General features: G+C 39.2%; 1 pseudogene; it reads right to left on the reverse strand.

Annotated features, from left to right (window-relative positions):
- Nucleotides 1-15993: 15993 nt before the first annotated feature.
- Nucleotides 15994-16723, reverse strand: LOC122729526 (annotated as a pseudogene).
- Between the last annotated feature and the right edge of the window lie 7891 nt (nt 16724-24614).

Genomic DNA, 24614 nt, shown 5'->3' on the forward strand with positions numbered 1-24614 from the left:
GTTATGTCTCCCTTTTAAATGGAGGCTCCAGAGCACATGGATCTGTTTGCTAGCCAGAGTTCAAATAGAAGGGAAGAGGGTGCTGATGATATGTGAGTACCTAGGTTGGTTCAGTCTTGCAGGATAATGAGATTTCCCAATGATGAATTTCCTGGGTAAAAAAGGCATGATGAAATTCCAAAGCAATGCAGCTGGAGAGAAATGGGGAGGACTATGGCCAGCGCTCTCCTTTAGCAGAGGCCTTGGAACCCATGGCTAATAAGAATCAGAGAATATGTAAAATGAGAACATATACCAGATAATATATGGAGTGAATGAACTCTTCTATTGGGACTGAAGTATATCAGCTCAACTGAAAGACCCAGATCTCACCCTAGGGGGAATTCCCTAAAGTCTCTAGTGTTAAGCTGGGGATAGGGATATGGCCAAGGTGCCAACTCCACTATACGTTTTTTGCTTCTTCTCAAAGCCTTTCTCTCCCTTCAGGGAACTGAAGAGAATCTAGAATTATAGTTCTTTCTCAATGTAAAACTGGATGCCAGAAGATCAGGATCTTCCTTCTCTCAGTCTCTCTAGGACCAAATCTGTCACTCAGGAAAGTGGAGAACTTGAATAAGTCAGTCTCTACTAATGAGGAGAAGAGTCTTATGGACTTTGAGCTAAAATGACCTCTGGTTTTACAGATGATGAAACTGAAACATAGAGTGGTTAATTGACTTGCCTATGGTTATATAGCTAGTGAATGTCTGATGACCTCTGAGTTCCCATCCAGCTTTAGTTCTGACCTGGGCTTTCCTTTTCAAACTTTATACTTTTTATTTTAGGAGCTCCAACAGTTTCAATCACCCTCTTTTTTTTTTTGGAGGGGGGAAAGGGTAGTTCCAGTTTAGGGTCTTAAGAAAGTTTAATGTCTGTTGGTTCTATGTTTTGTTTCAATAAGAGTGATGTAGATTTTGCATTGGGGCCTGTACAGTATATAGAGTGTCAGGCTTGGAGTCAGGAAGACTCATATTGCTGAGTTCAAATCTAACCTCAGACACTTACTAGCTGGGTGACCCTGGGCAAGTCACTTTACCCTGTTTGCTTCAGGATCCTCATATATAAAATGAGCTGGAGAAAGAAATGGTAAATCATTCCAGTATCTTTGCCAAGAAAACCCCAAATGGGGCCATGAAGAGCCAGACACGACTAAAACAACTGAACAAGATTTTGTATCTATAGCTCTTGTCAGATATTCTATAGAAGGAATGAGCTTCAAGTTGCACATATTGAACTAAAGAGTTTGGGTGAGGAAAAAGAGGACAGGGAGTAAGTGGGAGAGAGGAAGATGGAAAGAGAAAACAAAAAGAATTGGACACATGTACAGGCTTTTCAATACTACTTTCAAAGCTAGCCTGCTTTGAGGGAAAATAAAGGTGGCAAGAATGAGCAGCTGGGTATTGTTGGGCTATTACATGTGCCTTTCAGCAATATTTCAGCAGTCTGGAAATACTTTTTACACCAAAACCACAACAAGAAACATCCCAAAGCAACCTGTAACTTCAAGCTAAATATCCAATTAATTTTAAAAGTTGATATAAAACTCAGTTTGAACAATTATAAAAATGAAAAATGTGACCACATGTGCCCAACAGAGTGATAAACCCCTCTCCTAAACTCTGGCTTCACCTAGAAATCTAATGGCTTTCAAATGTGGTACCCATTCTTGAAGGTTATCTTATCACATCTGGCATGAAGAAAATAGAATAGTTCTGGGGAAAGCCTTTATGTATTCCCATTAGTACTTTAAAAAACAGTGACCAAGGGCACCTAGATGGCGCAGTGGATAGAGCACTGGCCCTGGATTCAGGAGTACCTGAGTTCAAATCCGGCCTCAGACACTTGACACTTACTAGCTGTGTGACCCTGGGCAAGTCACTTAACCCCAATTGCCCCGCAAAAAAAACAAAAACAAAAACAAAAAAACAGTGACCAGTAAAATCCAAAGAAATCACCCTTACCTTTAAGAATTCTGAAAGCTGTTTGAAAAAAAAATACTCAATAGAGCAGGAACCTAAATTCTGAGACCAAATGTAAAAAGTCAGACTTAGTGGTTCTTAGTGACAATAAGGAATTTGTAGAAGTAGGGATGGGGAGACATGGGGTGGTCATCAGAGATGACTTCCCTTGTTGGTTTTGAAATCTCACTGGTTTTTCATCTTCCATCTCCTTCAGCTCTTCCTTATTCTGTTCTTTCCTGCTTTTCTGCAATCCATTGTGTCAGATTATCCCATAACAACTGCATGATAAGTGTAGCATCCATAAAAAATCCTTCACTCAGCTCTACAGTTCTGTAATAGCATCTTTAAAAGGTGGTTTTGCAGGGGCAGCTAGGTGGCGCAGTGGATAAAGCACTGGCCCTGGATTCAGGAGTACCTGAGTTCAAATTCGGCCTCAGACACTTGATACTTACTAGCTGTGTGACCCTGGGGAAGTTACTTAACCCCCATTGCCCCGCAAAAACAAACAAACAAACAAAAACAGTTGGTTTTGCTCACCTGGAGGTAAGGTCATAAGAATGAAATTGTTAATGAGTGAAGGATCAGTGCTTTGTTGTGGTGGAGGGGCTTGCACAAGGGTTTACAATGAAACTGCAGGGTTACCCAAGATGGACAGGTCCTAGTGGAGAGTTCTGACAAAAGATGATCTACTGGAGAAGGAAATGGCAAACCACCCTACTATTCTTGCCAAGAAAACCCCATGGACAAGAATGTTATGGTCTATGGGGACCCAAAGAGTTGGACATGACTAAACAACACATGAATACCTATGTGAGAAAATAATGGGATTTGCCAATGCCCAAAGGCCCCACCTGAAGATTGATTTGGATTGATTGAATTGAGTGAGAGTGATTAAGCCACACTTGCCTAGCCCTCAAGAGTACTCAGACCCCCCCCCCCTCCCCCCCTCCCCCTCCCCCCCTTCCCCCCCCATCCCAACTCCCCCACAGGAAGTTAACTAACTTAAGACCACCTTCAAGTCATGTCAATCAATGGACTTGAATGCTACCAGCCAATTAGCTTGGAACAGTGTGTGGGGACTGCCTCTCTTCTGGACCCTCAGGGAGATTCCACTCTGACAGGCATAGGACCTTCCTCTTTGTTCCTGGAACCTCGTGGTGGTGGCAGAAGACAGAGAAGAAGAACCAGGACAGGTTGAACTCTGATCTCTCCTCTAGGGTAGATAGGTTTCCCTATCTTTCTGAACTCTATGTGTTCTTTCTTTACTCTTTAATAAATGCTTAATGCCTAAACTCTTGCTGAAGCTTCTAATTTATAAGTAAATCCTGGCTAGCTTTCCCCACACAGGGGACAGGAAAAAGGGGACCACACATTAGATTTTACACATCACACCTGTGGTATTCATTTAATAATAGAAAATCTTGGGTTCACCAGGGTTGCCACTAGCTATTATATTTTTTAATGTAACTCACTATTGGTATCTTTCTTCAGCTGTCAATTGCACATCCATTCCTGCTACCTCATTGATTCCATGATTGGTGTGTATCACTGGTTCAGGGGCAGGAATGTACTGGTAAATGTCTAGCAACTGGCTCTCTGGAAAAAAAATATAGACAGGAAATACTTTTAAGTTGAATCTGTATTATTAACATTTTATCCATCACTTTAAGTCTAGAAAATCAACACAGTAATAGACCAAGTCTCAATTTGTAGTAATTGCTGATTTCTGAGGTGCAAATATTCACCCTGTAACTTTAACAATGGGCTCTCATGATCTCATGAACCACTAGGAGCTGGCTCCAGCACACTACTGGTGGAGGGAGGGGCAATTTTACATGGTATAACAGATTCTCCCCAGCCTCAGTGACCCTGGCAGGGTCTTCATGGTAAATGACATGACTCTCTTTTCAGTCCCTTGCTTACTATTCCAAATAACTTTTCATATATCTATTTGTGGACATGTTATATCCCTCTAGTAGAATGGCAACATTTAAAAAATAGGGACTCTTCTGTCTTTGTGTTACCAGTATGTGACTTCTACTTGGTAGAAATGTTTGTTGAATTTAATTATGGATGTAGGGTCCACAAGGCTAAAAACGATTTGAAAAGGGAAGGTGGTCAAAATGGTGAGAAATAATGAAGAATCAATGACAAATCCAAATTTTCAAGCCTGGATCCCTGGGAGCATCAATAAGAATAGAGAATTTAAGAGGAGAGGGAGTCTCAGTGGGTAAAATGGTTAATTCAGTCATTGATTCTCTTTTTCCAAAGAGATCAAAATGGTAATCTTGCACAATTACCCATGCAAATAGAGGAATAGTTGCATGGGTAATCCAAAAGAGTAGATAATTTCTTTTTTTAATTAAAAAAATTTTAAATTATTATTATTATTATTATTATTATTATTATTATTATTATTATTATTATTTTGGCAGGGTAATGAGTGTCACATAGGTAGTAAGTGTCAACTGTCTGAGGTCAGAATTGAATTCAGGTCCGGAATCCAGGGCCAGTGCTTTATGCCCTGGTAATTTCTTTTTTTAGAAAGTTGTTTAAACCTTGTTATACAATAGAAGATGCATTTAAATCCTCGGTAGTATTAAGTTAATTCATATCAGCTGACAGGAGATCACTGGACCAAAACGGGAAGTTGGTGAAAAACTGTCCTCTGATAATACACAAAATGGGTAGTCTTCATAGAAAGGGATTTTGAAGCTGGAAATGACGTTTGAAATCATTGTCTCCATTGTCTACTCCTCCCATTTGATGAAGAAATCTAGAATCAGGATTAAATAACTTGTTTAGTTAAGGTTGAACTCATAGTTGAGGGTAAAGAATAATCCATTTTATTTTTTCAACAATTTGGTGAGGAAAGGAAAGAGCGGGCTGCCACCACCTCTCCTTACGCCCCAATTAACTCCAGTAGCTCCCTCTTACCTCTAGGACTCTGTATGAAGTCTTCTAAGGCTTTTCACAACCTTGCCACTTATCTTTCCAGTCTTCTTACTGTCTTCTCTGTTCCATATAAACCTTTAGCTGGCTCAACAGCCACATTGATCCTTTCCTCTATCTGCTCTGTCTGCTGTGCCACCTAGCTGCCCCTCCTTTCAAGGCCCTGGATCTGAGTTCAAATACAACAACCCTGGGAGATAGGGGCTATTATTCTCATTTTGTAGATGAGGAAAGTGAGGCAAACTGGTTAAGTGACTTGTCCAGGTTCATAAGGTTAGGAAATGTCTGAGGCTGGTTTTAAACTCAGATCTTTCTAGCTCCAGGCCCCCTACCAAGCAGTCTGGTGAGCTTTTGGCCCCTGTGGAAACATATTCCAAAAAATACCTTTTTAGTTTCTCTAGAAATATTAACTAATAGCATTTTGGCTGGGCTTCTCTAAGTGGAGCTTTGGGAGGAGTTTTTTTTATCCTGCCCTCTAGCCCTCCAATCAGAAGGGCAGAAGTGATTGTGGATGCTGAGAAGATGTGAGTACCAAAGCTAATGATGATAGTTTCCTAATGATGAACTTTGGGGCTGGAGGATGATGATGGTGGAGTCTAATCCAAGTCCAGATGATAGGGAATGAAAAGTTCACTGGGCTTCTGAGTCTTCTCTAATAGAGGCTTTGGGAGAAGTTTTTGTGCCGTCTTTCCAGCCTTCAGGAAGGGTAGAGGCAACTGAGGGTAATGAGGAACGGTGAGCATGGAGAAAGCAATTAGTTCTGATTAATTCAATTAGTTCTTGGAGGAAACACCAGAAAGGGGACTTTAGAAGAACCCCACAGCCCACTCTAAGGTCCTCCTAGGACACGGAGGGGAAGATGTAGCCAGCTGAGCTTTGAGACTCAGTAACTTGCTATGTTGGGGTTGGGACATTAAGCCCAGAGACTGCTATACATGAATGTCATTCAGGGAAGTGTTTGTGAGGGACAGGGCTACAGAGGCAATACTTGCACTCCTTGCTCCTACTTCACAAGCATTTTGTCAACCTCAAAGCAATATACATACATACATACATACATACATACATACATAAATACATACATAAATACATACATACATACATACATGTGTGTGTGTGCATGTGTGTGTGTGTGTGCTAGTATTAAAAGTTATTAACTAGGGGCAGCTAGATGGCGCAGTGGATAAAGCACCGGCCCTGGATTCAGGAGTACCTGAGTTCAAATCCGGTCTCAGACACTTAACACTTACTAGCTGTGTGACCCTGGGCAAGTCACTTAACCCCAATTGCCTTGCCAAAAAAAAAGTTATTAACTACTTTTTCCTAGTCTCTGACTATAATGGATCCTCCATTAAATCCTTTCTCTGATTAGCTCAGTTTCTATGATGTGCTGTAGAGCATTTGGCTCTGAAACTGTCCTTACAAGGCCAGAATTATCACTGACCCAACTCTGCCTCCTAACTTAAGAAGTGCCACTTGATGAATGCCTTGTGTAGTAAGGCTCAGAGATTGTATCTTTCATAGGGACCATTGACTAATGTTTGCTTTCTAGAGATTTTGTTGAATGACTGCTTATTAGGGGTATTATAAAGGTGATTCCAGACCTAAATCATAATAATAACTAACATTTATTTAGCATGTAATCATTTCCCAAGTGCTTTATATATACTATATCAATTAAGCATCACAATACCCCTGTGATTTTCTATGACCCAGGGACCTTTTGGCTTAAATAAACTAGTTTCAAACTTGAGAAGGGCTAGATCCTTAATTCCTCCAGGAAAAGCTCTAAAACAAAGCTTAGCTATGCTGATGCCTAGGATTTCCCCAACAGTGGGTGAAGGGTTTCCCTTCCACAAAGACAAGGTTATCAGCTATGGGACAGCTTTTACTTCCTGCACAATAGAAAATACATAAAAGGACTCTTAGGCAGATATGAACACATGCAGAAACATAAAACACTCAAATAGCCCCTTTGAGTTATTTTAATTTCTCCTGAAAGTTAAAGAACTTTTGAGGGTTTCTTTATTTGTGAACAGATAGCTCACATTTACCTAAGACCTTTACTATTTGAGAAACTTACAATTATCACAGAGGGTTGGGAAAGTACAGATCTCCTGGTCCCATATCTCATGACTTAATTATTTTGCCTACAGTGATTCTGTTGAACATCCTCTTGAGGCTGCTAGATCGTATTGGGAATAAAGCATTAGATTTGGAGTGAAAGAGATCCAAGTTGAAATCCTATCTCAGATACTTACTATGTAACTCTGGGCAAGGTTTTTTTTTTTTTAGAATTTTATTTTTTTCCAAATTACATGTAAAAACAAATTTTAACATTGATTTTTAAAACTTTGTATTCCAAATTCTCTTCCTCCCTCTCCATGCCCCCTTAAGAACTCAAGCAATTCAATGTTATACATCTGTAGTCATGCAAAACATTTCCACATTAGTCAAGTTGTGAAAGAAAATAGACAAAAACCTTTCATAAAAAGGAACTAACAAAAAATTATGCTTCAGTCTGTATTCAGATACCATCAGTTCTTTCTCTATAGATGGATTGCATTTTTCAAAAGTCCTTCAGAATTGTCTTGGATAATTGTATTGCTGAAAATAACTAAGTCATTCACAACAGATCATCTCACAATATTGCTGTTATTTTCTATACAGTACATTTCACTTTGTATCAGCTCATGTAAGTCTTTCCAGGGTTTTCTGAAAGCATCCTGCTCATCATTTCTTTCTTTTTTTTTTTCAGTGAGGCAATTGGGGTTAAGTGACTTGCCCAGGGTCACACAGCTAGGAAGTGTCAAGTGTCTGAGGCCGGATTTGAACTCAGGTCCTCTTGACTCCAGGGACAGTGCTCTATCCACTGCGCCACTTTGCTTATCATTTCTTAAAGAACAATAGTTTTCAGGGGGCGGCTAGGTGGCGCAGTGGATAAAGCACCAGCCCTGGATTCAGGAGGACCTGAGTTCAAATCTGGCCTCAGATACTTGACACTTACTAGCTGTGTGACCCTGGGCAAGTCACTTAACCCCCATTGCCCTGCAAAAAAAAAAAAAGAACAATAGTTTTCCATCATAATCTTATCCCCTAATTTGTTCAGCCATTCTCCAATTGATGGGCATCTCCCCAATTTTGAATTCAACTTCTTGGATTTTTTTGTTTTATCTTCTTTTGGATAGCAACCTAGTAGTGGTATTACTATGTCAAAGAGTATGCATAGTTTTGTAGCCCTTTGGCCATAGTTCCAAATTGCTCTACAGAATGTTTGGATCAGTTTACAACTTTACCAAGAGTGTATTAATGTCTCATTTCCCCCATATCCCCTACAACATTTGTCATTATCCTCTGCTGTCCTATTATCTAATCCAATAGTTAGGGGTAGTACCCAGAATTGTTTTGACCTGAATCTCTCCAATCAATAGTGAGTTAGAGCATTTTTTTTTCATATGGTAGCTTTGATTCTTTCATCTGAAAACATCATGTCTTTTGATTATCTATCAATTGGGGGATGGCTCTGCTTTTAACAAATTTGACTCAGTTCTCTCTGTGTTTGAGAACTGAGGCCTATCATACAAATGCTTCAAATTTTTTTTCCCACAGTTACCATTGCTAACTGTATTTCCCTCCATCCTATTCCCTCCCCTTGATATTTACTCTATTTTCTATCTTCTTTCACCCTATCCCTCCTTGAAAGAGTTTTACTTCTGACTGTCCCCTCCCCAATCTCTCCTCCCTTCTTTCACCCCCCCATCCCCTTCCCCTCCAACTTTCCTGCAGGGTAAGATAGATTACTACACCCAATTGAGTGTGTATGTTATTCCCTCTTTGAGCCAATTCTGATGAGATTAAGGTTCACTCACTCCCTCACAACTCCCCCATCTTCCCTTCTACTCCATAAGCTTTTTCTTGCTTCTTTTATGTGAGATACTTTACCTCATTCCACCTCTCCCTTTCCCTTTCTCTCAATGCATTCTTCTCACCCCTTAATTTTATTTTTTAAAGATATCATCCCTTCATATTCAACTCATACCTGTGCCCTCTGTCTACATATACTCCATTCAGCTGCCCTAATAATGAGAAAGTTCTTATGAATTACAAGTATCACCTTCCCATGTAGGAATATAAACAGATTAACCTTATGATTTCTTTTTCCTGTTTACCTTTTTATGCTTCTCTAGGGTCTTGTATTTGAAAGTGAAATTTTCTATTCAGCTCAGGTCTTTTCATCAAGAATGTCTGAAAGTCCTCTCTTTAATTGAATTCCCATTTTTTTCCCTTGAAAGATTATAATCAGTTTTGCTGGGTAGGTGATTCTTGGCTGTAATTCCAGTTCCTTTGCCCTCCAGAATATCATATTCCAAGCCCCCCAATCCTTTAATGTAGAAGCTGCTAGATCTTGTGTTATCCTAACTGTGGCTCCATAGTACTTGAATTGTTTCTTTCTGACTGCTTGTAATATTTCCTCCTTGACCTGGTAGCTCTGCAGTTTCCTATAATATTCCTGGAAGTTTTCATTTTGGGATCTCTTTCAGGAGGTGATTGGGGGATTCTTTCAATTTCTACTTTACCTTCTGCTTCTAGAATATCAGGGCAATTTTACCTGACAATTTTTTGGAAGATGATGTCTAAGCTCTTTTTTTTTTTTTGGTGAGGCAATTGGGGTTAAGTGACTTGCCCAGGGTCACACAGCTAGTAAGTGTTAAGTGTCTGAGGCTGGATTTGAACTCAGGTACTCCTGCCTCCAGGGCTGGTGCTCTATCCACTGTGCCACCTAGCTGCCCCTAGTCTCTTTTTTTGATGATGGCTTTCAGATAGTATAGTGATTTTCAAATGATCTCTCCCAGATCTATTTTCCAGGTCAGTTGTTTTTCAAAGGAGATATTTCATATTGCCTTCTATTTTTTCATTCTATTGGTTTTGCTTTATTGTGTCTTTATTTCTCATAAAGTCATTAGCTTCCATTTGCTCAATCCTAATTTTTCAGTAATTATTTTCTTCAGAGAGCTTTTGTACCTCCTTTTCTATTTGGTCAATTTGTTTTTTCAAGCTGTTGACTTTTTTTCATGATTTTCCTGCATCATTCTCATTTCTCTTTCCATTTTCTCCTCTACCTCTCTTACTTTATTTTCAAAGTCCTTTTTGAGTGCTTCCATAGCCTGAGACCAATTAATATTTTTCTTGGATGACTTTATTATCTTCTTCTGAGGGTGTAATTTACCCTCCTTGTCACCAAAGAAACTTTCTAGGGTCAGCATTTTTTTCTGTTTGCTCATTTTTATGGCCTATTTCTTGACTTTTAACTCCTTCTTAAAGTGGAACACTGCTTCCAGGGTGGAGGGAGTACTGTCCCAAGCTTCAAGGGGTCCAAGGTGGTACAATTTTAGGAGAGGTACATTCACCACTCCCCTGACCTGTGCTCTGATCTGCAAGTAACCACAGGCCTGCTTGCCCTCCAACTTGGAACAGAATCCTGTTGCACTGTGGCTGCAAGCTCTGGCACATCTGCACCCCTCCTCTACCTAGCCTGCCACCAAAGCCTGTGACTCAGACCCAAGTACAGGCAAAACAACAGAGTCCTGCCTCAGTGCCAGCAAAGAGACCCATGTAATCTCCCCCTGGTCAACCATTCAACCCCTTCACCATCCATGGGCTGAGTTCTAGAAGCAGCTACTGCCACAACTAATTCAGAAGCTCCCAAGGCCTGCTTCTCTGGGGCTACTAGTTCTGTTTGGGCCTGCATGGAACTGTGCTCCACTCTCCCTGAGGTACAACAGACCTTTCCTGCTGACCTTCTAAGCTGTCTTTGGCTAGAAAATTATCTCACCCCATCCTTTTATGCATTCTGCTGCTCCAGGAATTGTCCTATGGCATTATTTGAAGGTATTTGGAGGGGTCCTGGGGAGAGCTCAGGGAAGTCATTATCTTTTCTCCACCATCTGGTCTCCACCCCCTTCTCCCTGTCCCCCCCAACACACACACACACACATACAAGTTATTTGATCTCAAGGTTGTTGTGAGGATCAAATGAAAAGTATTAAAGACACACACACATGTGTGCATGCTATTATTATTCATTTAGAAGCATGTTATTAAGGAAATATTTTAGGCAAGTGACATTCAACTCTGAAACTTAGGAACTGTCAAATATAAGCTTACTAATGAGGTCCTACCCTTCTCCCCAAGGCTGGAAACATCAATTTCTCAGAGTTGCTAATTGCTGACCTTTGCTAAGAAAAGTAAAGAGAAAGAAGACTGCTGTGAGATGTAGAATCCATTTTCAAACTTGAATGGCCAAGCATATATACCCCATATCATGTGCTTCTTCTGTAGGTTGCCATCACTGCTGCCTGGGAAAAAAGGAGAAAAATCCACACCCCACCTTTTGGTATTCTGTATTTCTAGTGGAAAGAAAGTAGGGGATAAAGTCCTAAGACTGAGCTGTTTCCCATAACTCATTCTTGTTGTTCTCTTTTTTTGAAGACCAATGACATAAGGAAAGTTATGTATTGACTTGTGCATGAGGTGGATAGGTCATTGGGTGGGTGGGTGAATGGGGCTGGTGTGTGGAGTTTCTCCAGAAAGAGTCTATCCTCCCTAACTCTCAGTCACCAATTACCTATGAGGCAAGCATACCTTGTCCCTGAAGTTTCTGAAGACCAGTAAGGAGTTTTTTGTGTCATCTAGGCAAAGTGCCAAGAAGCATATCTACCTCCATGGAAAATGCCCCCTTCTGACAAAATTCCATGCCCTGTAATCTCATTAAGTGGATTGGAGGTGTGTTGTTTGAAACATATTGGGGGTCCCTGTCCTTGTTCTAAGATATTGGAGAACTTAGCTGGGGTTTCTAATATATTGCTACTTATAAATTAGAGAATATTGTACCAGTCTTTGGCATTAAGCATTTATTATAAATTTGACTACATGTAAACCCACCATAGAATCTCAGGGAGTGGGGCTGGGCAGAGAGCCCCAGGGTAAGGTAAGTCAGTATCTGGGAGAGGCACAGCAAGGAGAGAAGAGAGTGATCCCCCCCCCAAGGATTTTTATCCTCTCTCAGGTAGAGGCAGGTCACTGCACATTGATCCAAGCTAATTGGCCATTGATTGACATGATTTGGGGGTGGCCAAGGGAAGTTAAGTTCCTTTAGGTAATCAGGAAGGTCAATCTACATTTCTTTTGCAATTCTATTGACTCTGGACTGGCCCTGGGAAACCAGCCAGGCCCCCGAGTTGGGGGGGGGTCCCTGGGTCCCCCCCAAACCCTATTATTAATAATTTTCTCACAGAGGGACTAATCAAACTGAGCGAATATTGTCCTGATCAGCCTTGCTACATTCATGAGGTAAAGTATTACAGGTATCATTATGAAGTTAGAGAGTTGATGCAGTTAGAGATGTTTGTGACTTGCTCATGGTAGCACAACTACTGGATAAAAGAGATAGCATTTGAACCTGGGTCTAGCATTATGCCATATCTACTGGACACTTCCTCTAGCTCTTCTTTGGTGACTCTGAGTCAAGATCCTTTGAAGCTAAAGATGGAGGCCCCAAGCATTCAGCATCTACACTACATTCATTAAGAATACACACCTTAGGGGCAGCTAGGTGGCACAGTGGATAGAGCACTGGCCCTGGATTCAGGAGGACCTGAGTTCAAATCCAGCCTCAGACACTTAACACTTACTAGCTGTGTGACCCTGGGCAAGTCACTTAACCCCAATTGCCTCACCAAAACAAACAAACAAACAAAAAAAGAATACGCACCTTATCTCCAGGCTCCACATAGAGTTCTCCACAGAGAACCTCACTTTTGTGCAATAGAGAAAACACAGTCTTTGGTACATTAATTTTGAGTACAGATTGATAATGATGATGATAACCCTCATTTTAAAATTACTTTAATATCTACATGAGCTTTTTTCTCAGCAACCCTGTGAGAAAGATAATCTAAGCATTATTCTCTTTTTATAGAAGAGGAAATGGAGGCCTGTGGGGGAGAAGAGAAGTGAAGATGATTCTCTAGCCTCCAACCTCATTTATGTCTTGCTTATATCTTTTTCAGTCCCTGAGTTCATTTTGCATTCTTTTACCCCCACCTCCAGCTCACAGTGCTTAGTTTCTCTTTCAGTTTCCCAGTATCTGTGGTTTCCTTGTTCTCACAGGCTTCTGTCCCCAGGGCTTATGTGTTTCCATTTGACAAAGGAGAGAAGTTCACTAGCCTCTTGAGGTTAACCCCATGTGAATGAACTTTATATTGGTAAGAGAAAATATTTATACTCTATAAGCTCCTCCTAAGTACCCTTCTCTTGCTAGGGCTCAGCATTTTAATTCATCTTCCCACTATCCTTTGATGAGGTGATAACCTGCCCTGCACATGTGGCTTCTCAGTTGGTTAGCATGCCATGTTAATGGGGTCAAGGTCAGGGTCTGACTCCCCATGTGGACCAAATTACTTGCTCTGGAGAAATACTCAATCTCTCTATCCACCATTCAGCTGTTTGGGCAACTTCCCTCAGGTCATAAGGGAAACTAGGCCAAGAGTACAAATTGCTTAAGGTAGCTCATAGGCTTAAGCCTTTGCCCAGCACTATGTATTGCTGTCTTTATCATGCCACCTCCACCTATCTCTAAGGAGTTCAGGATACTAGAAATGGATATCTACCATTTTGGGGCAGATATATCATCCCTTTTTCCAGTGAATTTTTCTAGAATCTTGAGACTGTTAGAAGGAAATAATGAACACTAATCGATCTGCTCCTCCCCATCTTTAAACGTGTGGGGAAGGAGAGCCAAGAGCCTTGTGAGAGCAAATGAAAATGGAAGCTATAAGAAGCATGGAGTCCATGGAAGCAGGAATGGGGCTGTAGCCATGGGGTTGCCAGAACCAAACTCCATATCCATAGAGGTCTGAGAAAATAATGCATGGGGTATGTCAGGGTAGACTTTATCTGGATGAAAACTGTTTGGATTACCAAAAGCAATGGTTCTTTACTTCATTTTCTCCGTTTTCCTCCCTTTCGTCTGAGACAATATAAGGCTGATTTATTCTATTCAGGGGTTTAGAGAGACATCTTTATTTCTTAAAAATGTGCTTACCTTTCTTGTCTTAAAAGTTTACTTTGTGTCTTAAACAAATGTGAAAAAGAAATTAGCCAATGAGATTGCAAAGTTCATTATGTTGTGATTTGAACAAGGATAGTTGAAAGTGCCCAGGAAGAAAAATAGATTTAAACCTGTCATTTAAATCTGTAATATTTTGCACAAACTTTGGCAGTAGGTTCAGAGCTTAAGACATGAGATATTGATTCATTTTAGACCTTCCTTAGGCAGGAAGACTACTTTTACTGGGGTTTCATTAGACAAATGAGGTAGCAGCTATGGCTAACAAAAATAATAGTCTGGCACTGAGATGGGGTTGTATGGTTTGAGAGCAAAGCTGCTGTAGATAGAGCCATGATAACAGAGTAGAGGCAACAACCCAGCTAAACTCTTCCAACATTCTCCTCCAAACAACTTTAAAATGTCTCATCAAGTTGATTTCTGGAGTGGCATAGACAAGAAAAGATACGGTGAGACATTTTTCTAGCCCAAGATAACTTAGGAGATCAGAAGGAGAAATCTGTGATATTGGAGTGATTGCCAGCCTGGAACTCACATGGTGGCAACATAAGTGGAGGTAGCTATGACAGTAGCAACAACTTTAGCAGCTCCCACCCCAGAGATGGTAAGGGGATTAGACAACTGATCAGAGAGATTAAAGGGGCCCCTGGGCTGGCACTGGGTGCAGGACTGTGTTCTGTTTGACAACTCTGTTGCCCATAAGGAGTTCTGGATAGCAGTTTCAGGGCAGACAGGAGCACTAGCACTTGCAGCTGTAGGGAATCAGGGGTTCTTTCTCGGTAAAAATCAGAACACAGACCAGGAGAGCAGTGACCACATCTATTCCCAGTACCTTGGAAGCAGTGAAAACTAACAGACTCCCAGAACTAGCTCTGAAAACAGCAGTGCAAAAAAGATTGAAGCTTGGGACAATGTTGCCCCAGTCTCAGGTAAGCAGAACCCAACTTTTACATAAAGTTATAAAGAAAGAAATAGATGGGGAAATGAGCAAACAACAACAAAAAGAGCCTGACTATAAAAATCTACTGTAGTGAGAGAGAAGATTGTCACAAACTCAGAAGAAGACAATAACATGAAAATAGCTACAAGCAAAGGCTCAAAGAAAAACAATGTAAAAACAATGCATACAAGGACAACAAGAATTCCTAGAAGAGCTAAAGAAAGAGATATGTATTAGAGAAAAAATTGGGAAAAACGAGAGTGATGCAAGAAAATATAAGAGAGTTAGTAGCTTGGTTAAAAAAGGGGGGGCACAAGAAATGGAAGAAAATAACACCTTAAAAACAGAATTGGCCAAATGAAAAAAGAGGCATAAAAATTCACTGAAGAAAGGAAATCCTTAAAAAGCAGAATTGGTTAAATAGAAAAAGATGTATGAAAACTTACAGGAGAAAATAATTCCTTTAAAAATTTTTTTATTCATTTATGTATTTATTTTTTTATTTTTTGAGTAATTGAGATTTATTAAACTTATTAAACATATATTGACTGGGTACTAGGGATACAAATATAATTAATGAAATAATCCCTACTAGGAAGGAGTAGTAGTAAGGAGGATTTCACTTGAGAGGGTAGAAATAATATTTAATTTCCCCTAAAGGAAAAAAGGGGGGAAGTGTGGATTTTGCTATGCAGAGAAAAGGGTAGGAGACTGGAGTTGAAGTCACTTAAAAGCGGGGAGAAGGGGAGGTACTCCCTCCCTGCCCTACTCAGTAGTGGGGTGGGGTCTGTGAAATCCACAGTGTAGGGGGTTGTAGGTTTCCAGATCAGGTGTGAAGGGGAAGAATCCAAATTGGGAGGAAGCCCAATCAGTCTGTGTCAGGCAGGAAGCTGGGGTACAGGGGTCTCACACTGGAAGTAAATTTTGGCTATGGTTTTATATGTAGATTGGTTAGATTTCTTTCCTGATGAGGGTTAAGCCCAGAGAAGCAACAGCAGTGTCAAAATCAAGAAGGGGAAACTGGCCTTCCAACTGAAGATGCCTGGGGCAGAGCCAAAAGCATAGTATTTAGCCACAGCATCACTGAGGTTTCCCTGGGCTGGGTCAAACCACATCTGGATACATTTGCCAATGCCCCGGCCAAAAGAGCTTGCACTGTAGGAATGACTCCAAATGTTCTCAAATAGGGAGGCTGGTGTTGGAAAGTAAAATGTGAAAGGGTGGCAGGCAGCCTTAACTGGGCGCTTGTTAATCCCTGAAGTCCAAATCCAACCTTTGTGCCAGTTTTCTTTGCAGGTACATGAGGTTTGGCAGTCCTCCCACCATTGGTTACATGATCTGTTCCTTCTGCCAGCTTAAGGACACCAGTTGGATCCAGGGTCCTAGGTTGGGGGAGCATTCATAGAGACATGTGTCCTGGATAAAGTAGCATTTGCAGGCTGGGGTCATCATCCCTCAGTGGTTATAATTGAAGTGGTACAGGTAGGAGGTGTCTTCATGGGTGGCAATGCTAGTGTTTGCCATGCAGCAGGCTCTTTTCTTCCATGGGCTACACTGGCTATGAAGGTTATCTTCTCAGCTACACTTGAACTTGTGGTACTTAGCATCGATGCAGACATTAAGCACATCATTACCCTTCTGAAGCCCTTCAGCCATGGCCATGAGGCCCAATAACAGCAACCCTCATCCTAGTTGAATCATAGTCTGTGGGACCTGAAGCACTCCCTGGAACCCTACCTTGACTTTCAAACAATCTGTGGTAGCAAACTGTCTCCCGTGGCTTCTCAGAGACTCCAAAGAAATCTGGAGTGAGAAAATAATTCCTTAAAAAAACCCATAAATAAGCATGAAAGAAAAATCCTAAAAGACTTAATAAGGTTTAACTGTTTACATACCTATTTGGGAAGATGATACATTGAACTCCTGATAACTTTATCATTATTAGGTCAGTTAGAAGGAGTCTACATAGACAGAGGACGTGATTGTGAGTTAATAATTTGGGGATGATCTAAAAATTAAAGAAGTGAGAGAAGGATTAGGAAGGGGGAAGGAAGAGGAAGAATGGCAAAAATTATCTCATATAAAAGAAGCATAAAGAAGAGCTTTTAGAATGGAAGGGGAAATGGGGGTGGTGGTGGCAGGCTACAATAGAATCTCACTCTTATCAGAATTGGCAGTGGTCAGAAGCAAAAAAGACTTTTGAGGAGGAACAGGAGAGAGAGAGAGAGAGAGAGAGAGAGAGAGAGAGAGAGAGAGAGAGAGAGAGAGAGAGAGAGAGAGAGAGAGAAATAATAAACCTAAGAAAATTAGATGGAGGGAAATAGTAAACATAACTGTGAATGCGAATGGGATGGACTTAACCATAAAATGAAAACAGTAGAATGGATTAATGGATTACAAACCAGAATTCAACAACTTTTGTTTTTTTGTCTTTTTTTTTTTTAATATGGAACAGAAAGAGTTAAAATAAGAGGCTGGAGCAGAATCAATTATGCTTGAGCTGAAATTTTTAAAAAGAGCAGGGGTAAGGGGACAGCTAGGTGGCATAGTAGATAAAGTATTGGCCCTGGATTCAGGAGGACCTGAGTTCAAATCTGGCCTCAGACACTTGACACTTACTAGCTGTGTGATCCTGGGCAAGTCACTTAACCCTCATTGCCCTGAAAAAAAAAAAAAGAGCAGGGATAGCAGCCATGATCTCAGACAAATCAAATGCAAAAATAGATCTAATTAAAATAAGTAATATAGGGAACTACATTTTGCTAAAAGGTACCATAGACAATGAAGTCATATCAATACTAATCATATATGTACCAAGTGGCACAGCATCCAAATTCATAAAGGAAAAATTAAATGAGTTACAAGAGGAAACACAGTAAAACTATACTAGTGGGGGACTTCAACTTTCCCCTTTCAGAACTAGGTAAAATCTAATTTTAAAAAATATAAGAAAGAAGTTAAAGAGATGAATAGAATTTTAGAAAAGTTATTTATGATAGACCTCTGGAGAAAAGTGAATGGGTATAGAAAAGTTAAACCTTTTTTCAGATGTACATGTCACCTTCACAAAAACTGACCGTGTATTAGGATATTAAAGACCTCAAAAGCAAATACAGAAAAGCAAAAATATCAAATATCAAATATACACTTTTCAGACCACAAAGCAATGCAAATTACATTTAATAAGGCGCTGTGGAAACATATATTAAGAATCAATGGGGGGGGCAGCTAGGTGGCGCAGTGGATAGAGCACCGGCCCTGGATTCAGGAGGACCTGAGTTCAAAGCCAGCCTCAGACACTTAACACTTACTAGCTGTGTGACCCTGGGCAAATCACTTAACCCCAATTGCCTCACTTTAAAAAAAAAAAAGAATCAATGGGGCGGGGGGAAGCTATGTGGCTCAGTAGATAAGGCACTGGCCCTGGATTCAGGAGGACCTGAGTTCAAATCCGACCTCAGACAGTTGACACTTGACACTTACTAGCTGTGTGACCCTGGGCAAGTCACTTAACCCTTATTGCCCCCCCCACACACAAAAAAAGAATCAATTGGGGGCAACTAAATGGCGCAGTAAATAGATCATCGGCCCTGGATTCAGGAGGACCTGAGTTCAAATCCAGCCTCAGACACTTAACACTTACTAGCTGTGTGACCCTGGGCAAGTCACTTAATCCTCATTGCCCTGCCCCCCCCCAAAAAGAATCAGTTTGAAACAAAATCATCTAATCCCAATGAATGACTGAGTCAAAAAACAAATTAGTGGAAAAAATCAATAATTTCATTAAAGGTAATAACAGCAATGAGACAACATGCTAAAATTTGTGGGATGTAGTCAAAATTACTTAGGGAAAAATTATATGTTTAAATGCTTATATCAATAAAAAAAGAGAAAGAGCAGATCAATGAATTGAGATTTGCAATTAAAAAAACAGAAAAAGAACAAATTAAAAATTCCCGATTGTATACCAAAATAGAAATCCTAAAAATTAAAGGAGAGATTAATAAAATGGAAAAATAAATAAACTAGGGGGGGGGAGGGTGGGAATGGTTGAAATAACTAACAGTTTTACCAAAGTTGCAGAATATAAAGAAGAGAAGGCATTGCTTAATTTGATTTTTTTTTCCAGAGCAATGAGGGTTAAGTGACTTGCCTAGGGTCACACAGCTAGTAAGTGTCAAGAGTCTGAGGCTGGATTTGAACTCAGTTCCTACTGAATCCAGGGCCAGCATTCTATCTACTGTACCACCTAGCTGCCCCTCCCTAATCTGATTTTTAAAAAATAAGTTATAACAACTTACCAGTATGAAAAATAGAAAGAGTAAATGTACTGCCAATGAAGATGAAATTAAACCAATTACTAAGAGTTATTTTGCCCAATTATATGCCAATACAGTCAATAATCTAAGTAAAATGGATGAATACTTACATAAACTCCCCAGATGAATAGAAGGGCAAATAGAATGCTTAAGTAGCCCTATATTAGAAAAATTAAAAACCAAACTATAAATGAGCTCCCTAAGAAAATATTCCCAGGACCAGATGTATTTACCAGTGAATTCTACCAAACTTTTAAAGAACAGTTAATTCCAATACTATCTAGACTATTTGAAAAAAACGAGTAAAGGAGATTCTATAAAATTCCTTTAAGGACAAGAATGTCATTTATACCTAAACCAGGGAGAGCAAAAACAAAGAAAGAAAAATATAGACCAGTTTCCCTAATGAATATTGATACAAAAATTTTAAACAAAATACTAGCAAGAAGATTACAGTAACATATCACAGAGATCATACAATATGACCAGGAGGAATTAATACCAGGAATTCAGAGCTGGTTCTATCTTAGGAAAACAATAAGCATAATTGACCATATTAATAATAAAAACAACAAAAAACCATAGTTGTCTCAGTAGTTGCAGAAAAGGCTTTTGACAAAATACCACATCCATTCCTATTAAAAATGCTAGAAAGTTATATTCTTCTCACCAATGCAATGGTACAGAAGAGTTCCAGGGAACTCATGATAGAAGAGGATCTCCAAATCCAAGAAAAAAAAAGAAAGAAAGAACTGTGGAGTATAGATGCTGATTGAACCATATTATTTCTTTTGTTTTGGGTGCTGTTGGTTTTTTTTTTTTTCTTTCTATTTTGAGGTTTTGCATCACTGCTCTGATTCTTTCTCTTGTAATAGGATTAATGCAGAAATAGGATTAATGTTATTATGTGTATATATATGTGTGTGTGTATATATATATCTATATGTATATGTATAGAGATATATAGATATAACCTATATCAGATTACCTGCTGTCTAGGGGAGGGGGGAGGGAGGGATGGGAGGGAGAAAAATCTGAAATTGTAAAGCATGTATAAACAAAAGTTGAGAACTAAAAAATAAATAAATAAATAAAATTAAATTAAAAAAAATGCTAGAAAGCCTAAGAATAAATGGGGCTTTTCTTAAAATGATAAGTACAGAGTGGGCTGAAAGTCATGAAGGGGTTTCAATATTTAATAACTCCTTTATTTTTTGTTTTTAATTTACAATACCATAACATCATACTCTCTTTCTGTACACACACACACACACACACACACACACACACACACACACACACACACACACATACATATAGGAAATGAATACAATATACATATATATAATATATGTAGGAAGTGAATTTACATTAGATGTGAAAAATCAAATCTTTTAAATGGCAAAAAAAAGGAAAATAATTTTCAAAAACTTATTAAAACATTGACTTGCAGTAGCTATCTAAAACCAAGAGCAAGCATTATCTATAATGGGAATAAACTAGAAGCCTTCCCAATAAGACCAAAGATGAAGCAAGATGTCCATCATCACCAGTATTATTCAATAGTGTAGTAGAAATGTTAGCTATAGCAATAAAACAAGAGAAAGAAATTGAAAAAATAAGAACAGGCAATGAGGAAACAAAACTATCATTTTTTAAAACAGATAATATGATGGTATACTTAGAGAACCCTAGTGAATCAACTAAAACAATGGTTGAAATAATTAACAGTTTTAGCAAAGTTGCAGAATATAAAATATATCCACATAAATCATCAGCATTTCTATATGGTACCAATAAAACAAACTGAAAAAGATAGAGATATTCCATTTAAAATAAGTGCAGACAATAAAAAAATACTTGGGAGTCTACCCCATCAAGACAAACACAGGAACTATATGAACACAATTACCAAACCCTTTTCATACAAATAAAGATATCTAAACAACAGGAGAAATAAATAATTGCTCATGGTTAGGCCAATCCAATATAATAATGACAATTCCACCTAAATTAATTTGCTTATTCATTGCCACACCAATCAAACCACCAAATAATTATTTTATAGACTTAGGGAAAAATAACAGAATTCGTATGGAAGAACAAAAGAACAAGAATATTAAGGGAATTAATGAAAAATATGAAGAAAGGTGATTAGTAGCCATATTTCAAACTATTACAAAGTAATAATCTCAAAACAATCTCATACTGGGTAAGAAATAGAATGGTAAATCAGTGGAATAGATTAGGTACATGATACACAGTAGTAAATGACCATAGTTATCTAGTGTTTGATAAATCCAAACATCCAAGATTTGGGGGCAAGAACTCAATATTTGACAAAAGTTACCAGGAAAACTGGAAAGCAGTTCGGTAGAAACTAGGCAAAGACCAACATGTCACACCACATGCCAAGATAAGGTTAAATTGGGTCCATGATTTAGACATAAAGGTTGATATCATATGGAAATTTGAGAAGCATGGAAAATTTTACCTGCCAGATCTCTGGATAAGGAAAGAGTTTATGACCAATCAAGAGACAAAGTAGATCACAGAAAGCAAAATGAATTTTTATTACACAAAATTAAAAAGGTTTTGCATAAGCCAAACTAATGTAGCCAAAATTAGAAGGAAATCAGGGAACTGAGATAATTTTTTATACTAAGTTTCTCTGATAAAAGCCTTATTTCTGAAATATATAGAGAACTGAGTCAAATTCATAAAAAAATAAGAGTCATTCTGCAACTCATAAATGGTCAAAGGCTATAAACAAACAGTTTTCAGATGAAGAAATCAAAGCTATCATACCCTGAGGTACCACCTCATACCTATCAGATTGGCTAAAATGACAGAAAAGAAAAATGATAAGTGATGGAGGGGACATAAAAAAATAGGGACACGAATGCTCTGTTGGTGGAATTGTGAACTGGTCCAACTATTCTGGAGAACAATTTGGGATTATGCCCAAAGGTCTATAATGCTGTGCATACCCTTTGACCCAGCAAGACCATTACTAGGTAAATATCCCAAGATATTAAAGGAAAGGACAGACCTACATATACAAAAATATTTATAGCAGCTCTTTTTGTGGTGGCAAAGAATTGGAAACTGAGTGATTGCCCATCAATTGGGGAATGGCTGAACAAGCTGTAGCATATTATTGTTATGGAATATTATTGTGCTATAACAAATGATGAGGAGGATGGTCTCAGAAAAACCTGGAAAGACCTATATGAATTGATACAGAGTAAAACGAGCAGAACCAGGAGAACGTCATACAAGGTAACAGCAATATTGTAACGATGATGAACTGTGAAAGACTTAGCTGTGCTGACCAACACAATGATCCAAGACAATTCCAAAATATTCATGATGAAAATTATTACCCACTTCCAAAGAAAATTGATGAACTCAGTGAAAATTGAAGATATTTTCTTTATTTTTCTTGCCTTTAAAAAAAGCAACATAGCTAATATGGAAATATGTTTTGTGTGATTGCACATGTATAATTGATATCAATATTGCTTGCCTTCTCAATTGGGTGGGGGAGGAGAGGGAAGAAGTGAGAGAATTTGGAACTCAAAATTTTTTTTTAAAGTTAAAAATAAATAACATGTAATAAAAAAAAAGAAAGGAAAGCTTCTGTTTCAGAGGGGAAAGGTCTAAGGAAGTAGCAAGGAGAAAGTAGCTCAGCACAGAAAAAGATATGGCCTAGTTACAATGACAGATACCTGTTTGCCTGCTCACCAGCTTGGCATAGCAACCACTACTATTATACCTAGAGAAACAATTCAAAGAGTATGTCCTACAGCCAGTGGTTCAGGAGTTTATCATGTCTGGGCCCTTAGGCATGTCTCTGATTGAATCAAAACCTACTCGCCATCGAGGCCTTATAAATTCTGGACATGACTGCAAGACCTTAATCTGTCTTAACTATTCCCTTGGCACCTAAATAATTTTAAGTCACTTTAACTGTCTCCCAAATGATTAGTAAAATTTCCCCTGGTATTTTTTACATTTTACAATTCATTTATGCAGCCTGGTTAGGGGAACAAGGCTAACAAACCATGAAACATTTAAGCTATTTTAGGTAGAGGTAGAATATTAAAAGCAAAACTAAAAACCATGTCTGCCTTAGTGAACCATTAGGGTATCAAATAGAATGCTTCTGGGATTTTGACAGTAATTGAGTCCCATGGGTTCCAGGCTTTCTTCTTTTTATGCCTATAAAGATGCTATCTCAGCGAGCCGTGATGTCATCACTTGCAGGTCTGATGACTGCATATTGGAGAAGTTCTATATCAGTATTAGTTGTGGGTACACATTGACTGGAGGATGGCTAAACAAATTGTTGTACCCCCCCACACACACATCCTGCCCCCAGGCTCACTCTCCCATTTCTCATTGGTAGGTCTGAAATGACTTCTTTTCAAAGACACATGGTAGAGGCAGCTAGGTGGTGCAGTGACTAGAGCACTGGCCCTGGATTCAGGAGGACCTGAGTTCAAATATGGCCTCAGACACTTAACACTTACTAGCTGTGTGACCCTGGGCAAGTCACTTAACCCCAATTGCCTCACCAAAATAAAAAAAAAACCTGTCAGGTCAAAGACACCTGGTGACTGAAGTGGAGATCTAGGAAATCACTCTTCTCCCAATCCTGTTCTTGTTCAGCTGTGTCTGACTTTGTCACCCTATGGACCACAGCATACCAATGCTGTCTATGGGTTTTCTTGGCAAAGATACAGGACTGGTTTGCCATTTCCTTCTCCAGTAGATTAAGACAAACAGAGGTTTAGTGACTTGCCCAGGGTCATATAGCTAGTAAGTGTCTGAGTTCAAATTTGAACTCAAGTCTTCCTGACTCCAGGCCACTGAGCCAACTAGCTGTTTCTAAATCCTGGAGCTCAGAGCAATTTTGTCTCATTGACCACCAGGAAGGAAAAGAAACCAAAGGACCTAAAAGGAGGGTAGACTTCCCTTTTTATATACAAATTTAGTTCTGGCTTGATAATTCATGAATTATCCAGGTCTTCAGTCAACCAGATGAAGTCATCACTACTCTGTTCTAGCCCTTCAGTTACTTGATAAGCCTCCATATATTAGATTGGAACCAGGCAGGAAATATCTATACCTACTTTGTAAAATATAGGAAGAGCAAATGTTAGTATGCTATAAAGCAGGAGTCAGCAAACTATGGACCAAAGGCCAAATGTGGCCTACTGCCTGTTTTTAGGGGTCCTGTGAGTTAAATTTCATGAGTATTATAAGAAATT

This window comes from Dromiciops gliroides, chromosome 5 (assembly GCF_019393635.1).
Source record: "Dromiciops gliroides isolate mDroGli1 chromosome 5, mDroGli1.pri, whole genome shotgun sequence".
Lineage (NCBI taxonomy): Eukaryota > Metazoa > Chordata > Mammalia > Microbiotheria > Microbiotheriidae > Dromiciops > Dromiciops gliroides.